Here is a 17668-nt window from a genome sequence, read left to right as displayed (position 1 = left end):
GCGTAATCTTAAGGACTATCTGCGTGCCGTGTCTCATACTATTGACTTCTAAAATAAACATTATTTTATATGCTTTAAACTAGTAATTCATGAACAAACCATCAGTCGTATACAAAGTGCTACAAGTCTATTTTGGATATCTGAGCAATAGAGAACTCAATGATGGATGTAACTGGACTCCATCTATTTAGTTCTACAATGTAAGACTATCAAAACCTGAGCACCGAAGCAGCATGTCTAGTACTGAAGGGTTTATGGACGAAGGAGTAGATGGAGATCTACTATTGTGAAAGCACTAAGAAATGCTCTAGTGGATAAAGTGGACTATTAACTTTTTCTGTTTCTGTGGTTTCATCTTTTCAGGTAAATTTCCAAGAGGCACAGCTAATAGTCACCAACCAGTGAAGAGGATGGTACAAATGAGGTCAAACGGTGATGCATAGAGAGGCTCTGTCAAGCACCTAATGTTCTGACCTGCTGGGTGAAATACTGCTTTGGCTAATCTTTTCTCCTAAATAATGCAAGCACAACTCAAGGTGAGCCATGTACACTTCTCGTAAAGTGTGGTTAGTAAATTAAGATGCCATACGTATACAGTAATGAAGCAGTCAGTTGTGTTTCTGCCTCAGAGCAGTTTGACTCTAATTTGGTCCCAAGCTGTGGTACCTTCTGTCTGGAGTTCTCCCCTGTGTCTCTGGTCCGGTAAAGGGGTTTTATACTCCAAACCCAGGCCAGGTGGGCCCCTCCTGTCTAGCATAACTGTTAGTAATTTATTTGCAACTAGATTCTAGGGGACGGGCTGGGCAGTGGTGTCTGCGACCGCGACACTATCAGATCACACGCTGGTGACAAACAAACTGGCTCTCTAAATGGAATTTGTAATAACTTTATTAATCGCTTTATTACAGCAGCTGTAAGTTAGCAAAAATAAAGTAAATTGTGGGAATGGAATGTGAGAGGTATGGGTAGTAGTAGTAGTACTTAAATATAAGTAAGATGTGGACCCTCTTGCTTTTCCAAGACAACTTTGTGAAGGAAGTTGATTAAAATGTAACATAAGCTAGAAAGTAGAAACTGTCCTGTGCTATAAAATGAAGCAATTTCAATTTGTAACAAATTTAAACGACAACACCAGCTGACAGGATACTTCTACACAATCAACTTGTTTTACACAAGTTCTGAGAAAATGGACATCATAAAGTGAGGTGTCAGTGGTTCCAAGGAATTTGCCTTGTCGGTAGGAGATTTCTTGGTCATATATACTGCTTGTTTGTCTTTAGTAGTTTCTCCATTTTAAACGGTTTTAGCAGATAGCACCTCATCTGAAGCCGTTGTATCGCTTCTTCCAGACTCGGTAGCTGTAACCAATTCACTCTGTGCACTGTCTGCATAATCTGCTTGTGAACATTGCTCTGATTCGCCAGCATCAGCATTCTTCGTTACTACCGCTGGCCCTTGCTTAGTTTTGAGACAGGTAGAAACCTTGGTAAGCTTAGCGTTTTTCAATTCCTGTTGCAGGCGTGCCTTACGTTTAACAGCACCACTCTTATAATGTTTGCCGGATCTGCTGGTAGTGGCGGACATGGTGTTGTATGGTGAGAAAGCCTCAAATTGTTAAAATATTTGCCATTTGTCGACTAATGGGGACCATAACTTAACAACAGAATTGGTATGATTTACCGTTTACGAGTTTGAACTTCAAAAACTGTTGACATTAAATCAAAGTGCAAAAGTAACAATTATTTACGATAATAATGTATATTTACACTATTCACATGACGTCCTTCAAAACTTCTTCCATTCACGTCTGCTATGGCACGCCAAAAGTCAACAAATTTGGGAATGTGTTCTTCTCTGTAAGGAAGACTAGGACGTGTTGTGCCTCCGAACTCCCAAAGTCTAAATTTGTGTAGGCCTGCCAAGTACGTAATATCATCATGGATTGGATTGGACTTGCCTGGTGATGGTGCAAACATGTCACTGAAACTGTGAATAAATAACACAATGAACTATGCAAGTGATTTAAAATCTATACGGCCCCGAGTGGGCCCCCCAAGCTCATAGACCCTTGTGCTTTGCACAATCTGCACAATCCATTGCTACACCACAGATCTAATCCAATATAATCTAATTGAGAGTTGTGGAGGGCAGAGCTTGTTCCTGGTAGCACTAGGCAGTAGGTAGTAAGGTTTGAAGTGCACCACTGCAATGTGTGAGGTTTATTCTATACACATTACAGTGGAACCTTGGTTTGCAAGTAACTTGGTTTACGAGTGTTTTGCAAGACAAGCTAAAATTTTTACAAAATTTTGACTTGATAAACGAGCGAGGTCTTGCAATACAAGTATGTATACGCTTTGTCTGCTGAGCGTCCTGTGATCACAACTGAGCTGATGGTTCTTCTCTCTCTCTCGCTCGCTGCGGCATTGTGGGCAATCGTCTCCTATTCTCCGTCTGAGTTGGCATGCCTCACTCATATAGTCAACATCCGTACGAGCGTATACTGTTTACTACATCATTGTGACTGTGTGTGTGTGCGTGTGTGTGGGCCGTGAAATGCGAGTCCCTGTCTTGCACCCCAAAACACGAAGTTGAGTCTCAGTACTTTAGCAACACCAGCTTTATTCAGCTTGAAACAGCAACAGCTCGGTTATTTATTGTAGTGGGATCTTCCACTCTCCTATACACAGACAGCAGTCAGGCAGGATCATGGCCAAGTAATACTGTGCCCTGCGCATTTATAATGTTCCTTGTTCCTTGTATCACCCATTGATGGCAGGAGCTTATGGCATGTCCGCAATCTTTTTGGATTCCCACAAGAGTTTAATAATAATAATAATAATTCTTTGCATTTATATAGCGAGAAACTCACTCACACCAGCCATGATTCTTTTCAAAGGTAAAGTGCTGGTTAATTTGTTTTATGTATTTTTACTTTATATTTTGTATTAATCATTTTTATATGAATAGTTATGGGTTGTGGAACGAATCATCTGAGTTTCCATTATTTCTTATGGGGAAATTCACTTTGACATATGAGTGCTTTGGACTGCAAGCACGTTTCTGGAACGAATTATGCTTGCAAACCGAGGTTCCACTGTATTTTATTTAAAATTGAGGTCATAAATAAATATAGCTGAAGCCACATACACCACTTGACAGGGAGAAACACCACTGCCATGAGAGAGATGGGAAGACACAAGTGGAGACAACTCAGGCAGGCTATTTAAAGACAGCAGGTGTATCCCGTGGTCTGGTGGTCAGTTTATGGTCAATATTCAGGTCAATGGGGGGGAGGCAATTTGATGGTCAAGGTATCCAGGACTCTGAACAAATTCAAATCATATCATGTGATATCATCTACAGTTGAGTTCTGCTCTGTACTTGTAATATTTCTATTGTACTGTTATATTGTTTTGAGGATTACTTTTGTTCTGTTTTGTGTATTTTATTGTATTGACCCCCATTTTTTGACACCCACTGTACACCCAACTTACCTGGAAAGGGGTCTCTTTTTGAACTGCCTTTCCCAAGGGTTCTTCTGTTTTTTCTCTACAAGGGTGTTTTCTTATTTTCTTAGAGTCAAGGCTGGGGGGCTGTCAAAAGGCAAGGTCTGTTAAAGCCCATTGTGGCACTTCTTGGATGATTTTGGGCTGTACAAAAATCTATTGTATTGTATTCTGTTTCCATTTCCTTTATGCCAGCAAAAGATTGTAATAATGTTCCAATTCATAACAGGTTAATACCTACTGAGTAATTGTGTTTCCAAGTGAGCTAGAAAATGTAACCCCATGTACTTGTGAGAAATCCACTGCACTGGTCAGAATTATAAGCTGAATAAATTCCTACGTTAGTATTGTGGGTGGGTGGTAAAGTGACACATTGGGAAGATGCAGTGTTTCTAGGCCTGAATCCCACTGTCTGGTCACTGTCTGTGTACAATCAGTTCTGTCTGCATCTACTTGGTATTCTAGTTTTACTTCCACTTTGCTAAAGACTTGCATGTTAGGTTAATTCAAAATGTTAAATTGGCCTTGCGTGGATGTGAGTTTGGGTGTAGGCGAGGGGGCCCTGAAATTGGCTGGCACCCCATCCGGTATTGGCCACTGCCAGGAAGGAATGTATTTCAGTCTCATTTTGATCCTCATGTTCTTCCTTAAAAAGATTTTTGCTTTGCACTATTTCCTATTTTATTAAACATCTTATATGAATTAATTTATTATGAAGTCAAATTCGTAAATTAAAGAACAAAAACAACAAATAGAAAGATGGTGCCATTTAAAACTGATCTGGGACAGGATGAAAAGAATTTAACTCTGATAATGCAGTAGAGGATGAAGAGGCCATTCCCAGTCCTACACAAAGTTTTAAGTTTTCTTTAAACATGTAAGATATTCCTTTAACATTTACTTATATTAAACATTTTAGCTCCTGTTACATGTCCCCATATTTGAAATCCCCAAATTACTTGGTAAGTAATGTAAATTAAATATTTTTATTTCCCAGGCAGCCATCACACCAACAGATTTCCAATTCAAGTTTACAAGTCTGCCTTTCCCAAACAGATTAAACTTTGTGATGTGTATAAAAAAAGTTTATAGTCAAAGTTTGAAAACAGAGGTATTAGATGTGTGGGATCCTTGCTTTTCTCATACTCAGTTCAATATAAGATGCTCCAGAGAGAGCAAAATAAAAAGGATAGCTATATTTTATACTCCAAACAGATGAACAGTGAATGTAGTGTGACCACTTGGGAATACTCAGCACACTAAGACATACATAGATAATCCAGTTCAGGAGCACAGTGTGTCACTATATTTAGTGCAGGAAATTACACCCTTATGATAAAAAATAAAGCAATAGGTGTCTTCTGCAAAAATAATCAGATGAACTTGAAGTAGTGCGTTCCAAAACAACCAACCCCTGGGGTTCTACCCCTAATGGGAAAAGAAGGGTCAAAGTTACTCCTTTTTATGAAAGTTTGAAAAAATGGGGATCAGTTATATAGACATGTCGAGTGTCATTTTATGCTATTACAAGGTTTCTGATCATGAATATGAGAATATTTTGACATTTGATTATCTACCAATAGTCCTAGCTCTCTAAGAACCACTGAGAGAAGCTTAAAAATGACAAATGTTAAACAGAAGCATGTGGGGTATCATTTTACATGATTTCAAGGTCAGTGATTATGTATATGATGCTATTTTTGACTGTGGTGGGTTGGCACCCTGCCCAGGATTGGTTCCTGCCTTGTGCCCTGTCTTGGCTGGGTTTGGCTCCAGCAGACCCCCGTGACCCTGTGTTCGGATTCAGCGGGTTGGAAAATGGATGGATGGATGGATGCTATTTTTGATTTGTGATCCTTTACTAGGGATCTAGCCCTCTATGGACCTCTAGCAGAGGGTACAAAATGAGAAATTTCTATTACAATCAATAATATTTAGACTTTAATAAAACTGAAGCACACTTTTCAATATTTCAAATATATGACACAACTATTTTTGTTTATTATGTACTTCTACCTCATGAAGTAAATTACTACATTTCTCATCCACACGTTAGATTAGGGCATAATAATAATAAATAAGTTTGCATAACAGAAACCCCTACCTTTGTAAGATAATCAAAATAAAACTAAAAACAGCCCGCGTCCCATCATCTCGCATCCGCTGCTTGCTCAAGACACAGGAAAAAAAAAGGAAAGACAAGTTACAAGAGAAATGCTTAACATAAGTATTTAAAAAGAATAATATCATCTTATCCATTCATTATGTAAATGACACAATTTAAGTATAGTCTAATCTGAAAAGAATCCAAGTTTTGCTATACCTCCCATAAGAGTCAGATTTAGCACATACTGAGGTGAAAGCACCAATTTGCAGGTAACATCACAGTTGGGGCAAAGGTCAATGATAAAAATAAGAATAATAAAAATAAACAACATATAAATAAAAGGAATTAGAAAAAAGATATATTTAAATATTCATATATATATATATATATATATATATATATATATATATATATATATATATATATATATATATATATATATATATATATCTTAATGTAGTGAGAAGTCAAGCAAAATGACACATTTTACTGGCTAACTAAAAAGATTACAGTATGCAAGCTTTCCAGGCAACTCAGGCCCCTTCTTCAGGCAAGATGTACTATTTAGTACTATATATCTTAATGTAACTCAAAATGCAATAACAAAAAGAAACAATATAAGAGAAAATGTTTAAAATAATTTAACTGCAATACAAATACCCAAAAGAGAAATTTTGGATGAAATTAAATGAAACAGTCACCTGAAAACTGGACAAGCCATGGCTAGCTAGAAAGAGATCCATCATCATTGTCTGTTCCCTAGTATTTTTGTTAAAAATAGATGTTTATCTATTAATTAAACCAATTTTCTTAGCGCTATTTATATGAAATAAATAGTAAAGGTCAACTGGTGGTAGAACTGTTCCAAGCTGTCTACCATAATTTACTTTGGTCAAAACATAACTGACAAGTCCTGGGCAAAAACTTGTACACAGTAGCTGATGAGTTAAATAATTTCACAGCAGCTTTATGGCAATATTTTGAATAAACTGGAACATTTGAAACCCTCAATACATTAAACAAGAAATACGTTTTAAAGCTATGAACATTGAAGTGCACAAATATGCCGTGACTTTGACAGTTTGCCAGATAGCCTTTTACAGTCAAAGTTCTGAGCTGAAGTTGTGAAAACTGCAAGAATGGCCGTGTGTCTTAGCTCTATTGCTCGCCAGTTGCCAGCACAGAATAATTTACGTTTACATTTGTTTATTTAGCTGACACATTTATTACACAGAAGAACAAACTTGGGAGAACCATACAATAGTAAACTGTATATTTTGTAAAAAAAAATTCCATAAGTGAAAGTAAACAAGTGACTTTACACATTTTATGCACACTCACGTAGAAGAGTAGATATGTTAAAAACAAATGTAAAACGCAGTTCATATACAACTCAGAGGAGAGTTGTGTCATTTTTATCTGTGACATATTGCAGAGAATCTGGAGTCCTTTAAATCTTATGCTGTTAAACTTTCTCATAAAGAAGTTTATCTTTCTCATGGCCCACAGGCTGTTGTTGACCATCCTATCCTCTTGCTGATCGTTTAAGCTGTATTTATACAGGAATGCCTAAATATTACAAACATTGGTAGAAGTGAGCAGTGTGGCCAAGTGTGGGAATGGCAGTTCTGAAACAGAAAGAAATTTTGAGGCACCAACCAGGTCATCCCTTTAATTGTCTGCATATGTCCCGTATGTGTGAAAACTGGATAGCTTTAGTCACTTTGAGCAGAGCTGCATCTGGCAGGTCACTTGAACCAGTAATGATGTCTCCTTCTGGGAAGCCTGGGGTTTTATGGTGGGGTCAAATGCCCTCACTGAGCAGCTTCTCAACCCTGAGGAGAAAGAAGGAGATGACATATCTCGACTGAGCCTGTAAGGAGGTCCTCAGACGCATATGTGTGACAGCAGACATTGGCTGGATTACACATACAAACACAAATCTGAAAAATCTGATTTTCCTCCAAACTCCCACATATATATATATGTCAGGCTGCAGACACATTGTCTAGCTAAGAACTTCTAACCAGTTGAAAGACCAGAATTCTGACTAGAATATTTTAACTTTGGTCCATAATAAATTGTTTCCTGGGTGATTCTGTAGATAAAAATTACGGAAATAGAATTCATAAAGGAGAGGAAAAAGTTCAAGCTACGTTAACATGGATTTATGCTTTGTCTGGTTTGTTATTGTCATTTGTCTGTATATACAGTACTTGCATGTATCCATTATCTATTATCCTTATTTCATGAATAAATTGCATTACTTGCTTTACTACAGCAAATTGAGTTATTTGTTAAAAAATAGTCTATCAAAGCAAAAACAGAGAAAGGAAAAATTATTTTATGGACTTTCGCCAATTCATGAACTTTGTTGATAAATTATACAGATCTCTTGATAGTTTTGGCATCCCGGCTGGAAAGTGAAGCAGAGATCTCACACATACCACAGCATATCCTTGTGTGAGGTGATTTGTCTGCTCTTACCCTTAGTAAGTTCATTCTTCACAGCTAATTTATTTGTATATTCATAAGTGTGAGTTTAATTTCAGTGCTCAGGAAGCACTAACAAGACCCCCTTGATTACAATGGGGTATGTTACACACTGTACATACTTGAACAGTTTGCACATCATGTTTAATGAGTTTAAAAATGGGGGAGCTTCCTTTGTGCTCTTCACAATGCAGTACACAATCAAAAGCCCACTCGGAGTTTTGAGTGCATTGGTATACAGTGCATCTGTTACATTAAAGAACCGGGGATTTGAGGAGTTTCCCCCTTGGAATAACGAGCACAATGATAAACATATTTAATGTTGAAAAACGAGGGTGAGATTTCCCCTTCATGTAAGGAGGGCAGAAAATGTACTCAGTACTCAGCTGCTGAAAGGGCTTTTTTTTTTTTGTTAAACTTTAACTGGCATCCCATTGACGGGAATTTGGGCCACGACCCACTGCTTTAATATTTATGTATAATGTGATTAAGTTTGCATATATCCCTTTTGTTTTGTGGGTGGAACCCCACAAGGTAAGGGTACCTTGATGCAGTGGCAATTCTAAGGACTCTGGGGGACTCTGGAAAAAAACCTGCATCGGGCCCTACAACTCACCCTCTCCTGAGTCTCGACTAAAAAAAAAAGTGTTATTATTTTGGCACAAATTCTAAATTAAAAAGATTAAATGGGGAAATTTAATAAACACAAATTCTTTATTTTAACTTTTGTGAAAAACAGATTATATAAATTAAATCCATGAGTAAGTTTAACATTTGCATAGAAAATAGAAAAACAATAATAAATGAATAAAGTAACTTGTAAAAATCTAAAAAAAGAATAAGTAAATAATGCAAATAAATGTAAGGTGCACATATTCATAAAAAAATAAACTATCTATCTATCTATCTATCTATCTATCTATCTATCTATCTATCTATCTATCTATCTATCTATCTATCTATCTATCTATAAAATGCACATTGTAATTTTAAAAAAATAAAGTAAAAGTGCACAAAATGGATTTTTTAAAGTTGCTCATAAAGGTATTACTATAACTTTCAAAATCACCATTCACAGGCTTTGGCTACAGCAAACACAGTCACAATGTCCTGCAGGTCCAAAGACCTCCAAACACAGCACTCAGTTGAAATTACAGTTAGGGCTGAAAGCCTCTGATGGCGCCTGGTAGATCTCAATAAGATTTAATCAGCTTTAAATGAAAAAAACAACAAAACTTCTCTTGCCAGAGGAAGAGTCAGGACTGCTGAGGGACTTCTTGGACCACCGTCTCACTGTTACCACTCACTTTGGGACTGAATTTGTGCTTCTGATTTAAGCTGCCTACTGGCTACAGTAGGTTCTAGAGAGACTGAAGCTGGATCAGAAATGGCTGAATTGTTCTTAACAAATCAGTAGTTTTTGCTTCCAGACATGTAAATTCTCTTCATGATACATGAAAATGGCACTGATTACATTTAACGTTAAATCACAAACACTTCTGCAATGGAGACTGGGCCTCTTGTAGGAGGGTTTTCCATTGTGTTGCCACAGTGTGTGGATGTTATGCTTCAAAGGCAGTTCCTGCAGATTTATCATTGCAATGAGTACCTATGTAAATGGATAACCTTCGTGGGGTCCTCGCCAGTTCAGGGACCCATGTACTTGCCTGACTGGTTTGTCATGTTGCTACACCTCTGTCTTGATGTCACTGCTGAAAAACCACAATCCATCTTTATACTGTATCTGCTGCTGGGGAGTTGGGCCTTCAGTGTTCCATTGACGTTTGGAGAGGGCATTGATACTGAGTATTGATTTTTTGGTTTCTAAATTTATTTTCTTCTTTGTTTTCCATCCACTGGATTTCATATTGGGACTTGTTGCTTTGGTTTCCCTTTTTTAGACAAACCATTTTTTGACATTTTTGCTGTTTTGTTTATTTCAAATACATTTCTTTATTTGTAAAGATTTGTGTATTGGATCTCTCTCTCAGTCTAGACATTTGATGGTTCCTCTCCCTTGTGGGACATTTTTGGTATTTGTTTGAATATTTAAAAGTATATTTTGCCGAACCCTGCCTGTTGGGTTTTGTGGTATGGATGTCTCTAAGACAGGCTAATCAAGATCCCAATAAACTCTGTACCTCTGTATCTCAGTAGTACACTTCCCAAGTCAATCAAGCTGATCAGCTGCCTTTATGACTACAGACAGCCTTTTTTAAGAATATTGTAGTGCTGCAGAGGAAAATGGCAGGCCAACAGCAAAGTTATTATTAGGACTAGCAGATGAAGTTCAAACAATGCAAACCAAAACAACAGGCAGGGGTCTTAAGCCAGAAGAGCAGAGAATATCAAGCAAGCAGACCCAAAACGTTAACCAAAAATCTAATTCAAAGAAACAGCCAAAGATTGTCACTCTCTAAATGATTTGAATTGATGGTGTAATGCAACTTTAATTATTTCACAAAATCCAAAAACTTGGATGGAGGGAACAGTGCACCGCCATCTTAAATAGGGTTATAAATAGTGACCTCAAATAACAACAAACAGGGACTATGACAGCACCCAAGTATAGTACAATATGGAGGCACACTGAGAAAAACACCAAATAAAAATGGTAGCACAATAACATCACAAAGATAACATTTTTAAAATGAACCTAATAATAAAGCAACTTTAGAACATAACAAATATTCTTTTGATGATTTTTTTGTTTTCATAGAAAAAACCTTTTAAATACTATGATGGTGGGTGAGTTGTGGTGTTACACTTTAACTTTTTTTGGTTATTTTAAATAGACTTTAATGAGATTTTGCAATTTTATGAATACTATTTATTGACGTATGTCTGGCCGTCACCACTGTCTAATTCAACAAAAGAACTTAGTGCTGACAATCAGTACAAGCAGTTGTTTCTGGTGGTTAGAAGTCTTCTTATCAACTCCTGGCATGTCTTTGGTTACACTCTCCACGTGATGTTTGCTCATCACCATATCTTTGTCCACACTTTTAGTGTGTCATTATTCTTTGGCTTTTACTGGTTGTTTTACTGAACGCTCTGTTGCTAAGTCCAAAACCTGGTAGTGCCTCTATTTATCTCTCATATTTATGACTCAGGCTTTCTGGTCTGTTTGCTTATCCTTTAAACTCATATTGTTTGTCTATGTGGAGCGTCAGCAATAATAAGTTCAGTTAAGAATGTCAATAAGGGCTTACTATGTTATTAGGAAGTGTGAAGTGCTGATGCACGACTGGCACCTCCACTCTCATCTCATTGATTGTAGCAACTAGCTTCCAATCAGTTTTTGGAGAAGTCAATAGCTTACAGATTCAAGACTGTGAATGTTTAAAAGATGCGTTCAGTATCAGTAAGAAGAAGTCCAATGGTGTGTGGACTATTAGTTTATGAGACTGTGTCTGTTATTGTGTCTTAGTTGAGGGTCAGATCCTATTGTTATACATTAATAATGCAGAAGCACAACTCAATTCTAAAAGGTTCACAAACTTTTCCTTGCAGCAAAATATTTCAATGTATATTATATACAGAAAACTACATTCTGCCATTTTGCTATCACATCTCAGGTGGTTTAAAGTTCAGTAGTCATAATAATACCTAAGATCTGCTGAATTCTGCTACAACTGGGAGAAATAAACGACAGGACCCATTAGACACAATGTTTACCTTCTTGTGATTTACTCCTCACTTCTGGCGCTTTTCCCAGTGGTGGTCTGGTTGACTGGCTTTGTTAAGTCTACATGGGGTACATTTATGTTATTTAAGGGAATTTAATATCCTCCTGCCCTGAACTACTGAACAAAAATTTAGGTGAGAATTTTCCAGTAAGTTTTTAATAAAGGAAACCTGCGTCCTAAGAGGGGAGCGACACAGTTTGATTCAGAATTTTAGGCTCTTTTATGTGTTTATTTATTTTTTGTACCTGTTTTATCCAGTACAGGGTTGTGGGGGTCACATCATATCCTGTCTGAATCAGGTGCAAGGAGCCTAGTGCTCTGGATGAGAAAAGTTCCTGATGTGCAGCTCCTTTTGCTCACACACACATAGAACCTGGTGACTTCATTGTAACTGTACATAAATGCCACCTCTCTGGTTTAATGTCTAGTTACGTTAAAAAGAACTCTGCGGATTCTTCTGCCAAAACTGCAGCAGAGATTTCTAATCCGCTAAAGGTGTTAACTGACAGAGCTGCTGGTTTGGCCTTTCCTAAGGCAAGAATGACATGACAGGTCATTTTTGGGTGTGTTACTTTAAGATGGCCTACAACAAGGGTAGCATGTGTGGAAGCATTTCAAAACATGTGGGGTCCTTCTGCAAAGTCTTGAACAGGGCAACTGTAGAGCAGGCATGAGGACTTTCAAGTTGCCCGAGAGTCCACTTTAGGGTGCATTCAAATTTGGCCACATTGGGCTCTTTAATTAACTTAACATTATGTCTTTGGAATATGTGGAAGCACAGTGCTATATCACATCCCAGTATGGCATTTGCTCGGCTTGAGATTGCAAAACACTGCAGTGGGTGGTGAAGGCAGCACAGGACATTACCAGCACCCAGACGTTTTCTGTACAGGGCTTTTACAGCACTTGCTGACTTATAAAGGCACACAGGATTATTAAAAACCTCTGCCATCCTGCCCAGCCACTTTTCTTACTCATATCTTCTGGCAAATGGTACTTGGCAATTGGCATTTGCACCAGTAGATTCAAGAATGGCTTCAACTCAAAAGTCGTAATATTAATTAACAGCTTGTCATAACAAATATTATAAAACAAATGTGTGTGTGTGTGTGTGTAGTTATATATACAGTATTATATTTAGTGAAATAAAACAAAACAGAAAGATATGTTGGGGCATCAGGGATGACGTTGTTTAATGTCTGGGTACAATCAACAAGAAAACAGACAATTGAAAAGAATACATTAGTGATTTTGTCATAGTCATTTTGTCTCTCTGTGGTCTGCTCTGGTTGAAAGACAGGTCCTAAATTGACGAGGACTTCCTGTGTCACATGGCTTATGTAGTGTAGTAAGCAGAAATGACGGAGCTTCCTGTGTTTAGGGAGGAAGTGACGTCAGCAGTTCTCCTCCATTGGAAAGTGAAAGCAAACGAAAATTGTGTTAATGGCAATGTAGCATCAAAATCTTTACCCATTTACATTGTTGACCCCATACCTGTAAGACATACCCAAGACCTGTGTATGTGACTCTATTGATATATAAAATAAAGGCAGATAATTCACATTCGACTTCCACAGACTTTAATCCTCCTTGAGCTTTTGGTCCAGACTGACAAGGATTCCTTGGGTCAGGTGGTTTAAATACAGAGGCAGAAAGAGAAGAGGCAGAGTGATTGTTAATCTGAGCGGAAGTGGCGTTATTGGTTCTCCAGACAGTTCACCTTTATTTTAAAGCAAACAGAGACTGTGTTGTTGTTGGTGTTATATTCATATTCTTCCCTGTATCTTTATTCGAAGCCACACTTGCAAGGCATGCCCTATACCTATGTGTCAGGAAAAAAAATTATATATATATATATATATATATATATACATATATATATATATATATATATATATATATATATATATATATATATATATATATATATAAACAAACAAATACTAGCAAAAGCACAGTATTATGTATATAATTCAGCAAGAGCATGGGGATAATGATAGAAACAGACACATTAAATAAATTACCAGTTAGTATGGTATACAGTAGGACTTTAGGGACATTCAGATCTTGAGTTTATTTTATTTTGAACAATCTGGGTGAATGGGATAGGCAAACCTGCTGAGCTGAATGGCTTGTTCTTGTTACAATTGTTCTAATGTTCAATTGTTCTAATATAATTCTGTATATATTGTATGTTGCATGCTATGTATGCTTTTTGTATGTGTCTTTGTTGATAGTTTATTATTTCTGCTAAGACATGCAAGTAAGAATGTCATTGTACTACTGTATGTACATTTGGCACTGAATGTGAACATGAACAGGCTGAGGATTAAAACCCAGCATCCAGTAGTCATGAAGCAGCAGTGTTAACCACGGCATTGTCAAATGAAGATTGAATATGATCAAAATAAAATTTGATGAAATGCAGTTCAGCTGTTCTTTAATCTACTGCTTTAAGTTAATGATAAAGTTCCTAAAGATTCATTCTGGTCTTGGCAAAAAACATCATTTTAAAATGTTTAAAAGGAGAGTTTTTATGGATGGTGGCCACCTCACAGTTTCAGCATCATGTCTTTGGATTCCATACCATGGTGTTGTCCTTGTGGAGTATATGTGTTCTTCCCATGTGTGCAAGGGTTTTCTTTTTGGTACTCTACTTATTGTCCCGCATTCTCAAAAATATGTTGGCTGTAATTCTCAAGTCACAGATTGGCACCCTGTTCAAGGTGGTTTCCCGTTTTACACTCAGTTTTGCCATGATAAGTTCTGGCACTCTACTGTCGGAAATATTTGCCATTTCTGTTTCATCATTTCTGTATGATTTTATTATTAATATGAGGACATTATTGTTGAGCATCATTTTATAGATATTTTTTTCATGGGTGCATAGTTTGGTCACTATGATACTACTATAATTGCATGTTCTATATGTGGGTCTTTGTTAGTTTTGATTTGTGGAAGTTGCTAACCATTTTTGTTTGTTTTTATACAGTTTACTTTTTTGTATTTTGTCTTGTTCTGTTCTTTAATTTATGCAACTCACAAGGCATGTCACATGACTGTGATAGGCACATTGTGATGTAAGTGGTAGTGATGCTATAAGCATGGTGGTAGTTCTATGCTTTGGTATTCCTTGGTTGGATAAAGTTTAAAGATCTTTAGCTGTAGTTAACTCAACTAGGCCAAGGATTAGGTTTTGTTTGGGTTTTTTGATCTCCTTCTGACTTTGACTTTGCTTTTTGGTTTGACCCTCTGCTTTGTTCACTTGTGTTTCTTTTTGATCTCCTTGTTTCAGCCTGGCCTGGCCCTAACCATGATTCTCACCTCACATTATTATCTCTCAGTCTTCACTTTTCACTCACAATAATCCTTGGAGTCTCTGTTGCATAACAACTGTGTGTTTGCATGGCACATGAAACATGTGCCAATGAGAGTGAGAGTGATGACATGTTGATGTGAAGATACTGTTACTATACTGTACATTACTTGTGACATCATAGAAGTAATTCTATATGGAATTGCAGATGGTTAAACTAGTGTCAGAACTTTGTTAAAAATTGAAGGAAGGACCTAGGAAAGTACTTTGTTCTTCAGCAAATGTGTATCTGAAGTACTCTGATTGTGGCATATTGTTTAGTGAGCATTTATTAGAATTTCAGGTATTTCTTGTTTGTTTTTCTTTGTTTTTGCCAGTGTTTCCACCATTCTATTGCTTGATTTGTCTTTGTTTTGTGTTTTCAATTTATCCCTTCTGCCTACATTTGTCTGTGTCTGTGTCCTCTAGTACTCTCTTAGTTAAATCTGCAGTTACTTTTATATATAAAGTGACTCTTATATGAGACTACCGCATGTCACAACAAATGCTATGGAATTAGTTTTTAAATACAATTATGTTCTTTATCTCATTTTATTTTTTATTTTATGTTAAAGGTTTGAAGTTTCTTAGGCTATATTCAGCCTTTCAATTTCCAGGCTTTAGATGAATTATTTGGAATTTTGGATTACTGTAATTTGGGAGTTGTGGACTGTTGGCCTAAAGGTGTATTAGGTATACTGTTGTGTTAATTTAAAGTTGTGTTAATTTAATTAATTTCTTGAGTTTTGAAGTTCTTTAAGTTCTTAATGATTCTTCTCTTTTTTTCATATTTTCTTTTTTATATTAAAATGTTTATTTTTCTATATACATGTCTTCCTTCATAAAGTTTTTGATAATGATTTAGTATTGTGTTCGGTATGATTTTTTTTTATCGGTTTTTGTGTACCCATTTAGGTAATAAATCATAAAAATATGACTTAGTAATTTTTTTTTACTTTAATGTTTGTTCTCTGAGTGTTTACTGTAAGAATTAGCCAACGTCTGATAATTCTTTTGCTTAACCCCAAACCAACTCTTCCACTTGATTTATAAAAAGCAGCCCATGTTAACTCACATCTAAAGGCACTCGATGAACACAACTGTTATGCTTTTATTTGGTGCTCTAAACACTTCAAATGCTTTTTAAATGAAAAAATAACTTTTCCACCAAGTGACACAGTCACCCACCAGTTAATAGCTTTACAATTAGATGCTGAGTATGTACAATATTTAGATTTGTTAGATTCCTGAGTCTCTCCATGTTCAATTACCTCGTTAGCATATTTACCTTCATTGTTCAACTGTTTCATTAATAACCCTAGCACTTTACAATTACCGTTACCTTCAGTCTTCGATGGACTAGCATCCGATCTTGGTTGGATTCTTTCCTTGCCACTAAGATCTTAAATTAGATTAAATGGGTGAAATAACCTAACCTATCTGAGACAATTCCTTGTCTAACATATAAATCAAAGACCTTTTAGAAGTATCAATATACCTTCAAAAACATAACACAGAGTAACATTCTCTGGCTTTATTTGGGGCCACAGGGATGGCAGAGCCTATCCTAAGGCATATGGCGTTTGACAGGATCTAATCTTGGACTGGACACTCACCCGCCCACACACACGCATGGACACACACACACTCTCCAACAGGTCCAGTTGAGAGGATCTGAGCCACACATCTCCACATTGCCAGTGGACAAGCTGGGCTTTGAACTCTGACCTCTTGAGCTGTGAGGAAGCAATGCTACAGGCTACAGTGCCATGCTGCCCCAGGCATGTCATACAATTTTTAAGAAATGCCTTTTAGTCTCTGATTGTCAAATGTGTTGAAGTGAATAATCTGGCAAAACAGAAGATTGAAAAATTGAATGGTGGATTAATAGGGTTTGCTTTCTACATCTTCAAAGAGGGCTCAGCAGTTAGAAGTGGTTAGAATTTGATTCTGGGTAAAAGGCCAGCTTCAGAGACATCAAGAAACTATACTGAAAACTGCATTTATAAGAGGAATGTATTTCCTACTTTGTGAGATCAGCAGTGATTTGATAAAGTAAATGGCATACACAAGCTATTTAAGCATCTATATATATAATTCACTAAGCCAGGAGACAAGTAGCCACCCATGGAAAGCACGCCGGAAGGGGCGTGGATTCACTAAGCCGCCGACAAGTAAGCCGCCCATGGCGCACGCAGGAAGGAGCCACGCCCACCAACTCTAAGACCATTGGATACGACGACAACTCGCAGAGCCACGCCCACCAACTCGGACGTGACGACTGGGAAAAAACACTGTCATTTATGTTCGTCTGGGCTAGAGGCCACATGCATCTCTGAGCCACGTTGACTTTTCATTAGTCAACCTCAGTCAAACCTCGGTTCACACACAGGCAGCGCCAGAGAGAGAGCCGCACACACACACGGGCAGAGCCAGAGAGAGACAGACGCAGAGAGACAGAGGCACACAGGTAGCCTGAGAGAGAGAGCCGCTCACACACACAGGCAGAGACAGA

At 37.3% G+C, this 17668-nt stretch overlaps 1 protein-coding gene across 3 annotated transcripts in view; it reads left to right on the top strand.

Annotated features, from left to right (window-relative positions):
* htr4 (5-hydroxytryptamine receptor 4) overlaps positions 1-17668 on the top strand; it is a 465874-nt gene that overhangs the window by 95491 nt on the left and 352715 nt on the right. For all 3 annotated transcript variants that reach the window (XM_028812904.2, XM_051933843.1, XM_051933844.1), the window contains exon 2: positions 364-536. The gene's annotated coding sequence lies outside the window, so the exon portion shown is untranslated. The remainder of the gene's footprint in view (positions 1-363; positions 537-17668) is intronic.

Source organism: Erpetoichthys calabaricus, chromosome 11 (genome assembly GCF_900747795.2).
Source record: "Erpetoichthys calabaricus chromosome 11, fErpCal1.3, whole genome shotgun sequence".
NCBI lineage: Eukaryota > Metazoa > Chordata > Cladistia > Polypteriformes > Polypteridae > Erpetoichthys > Erpetoichthys calabaricus.
This window is presented reverse-complemented; position numbering and strand designations above follow the sequence as displayed.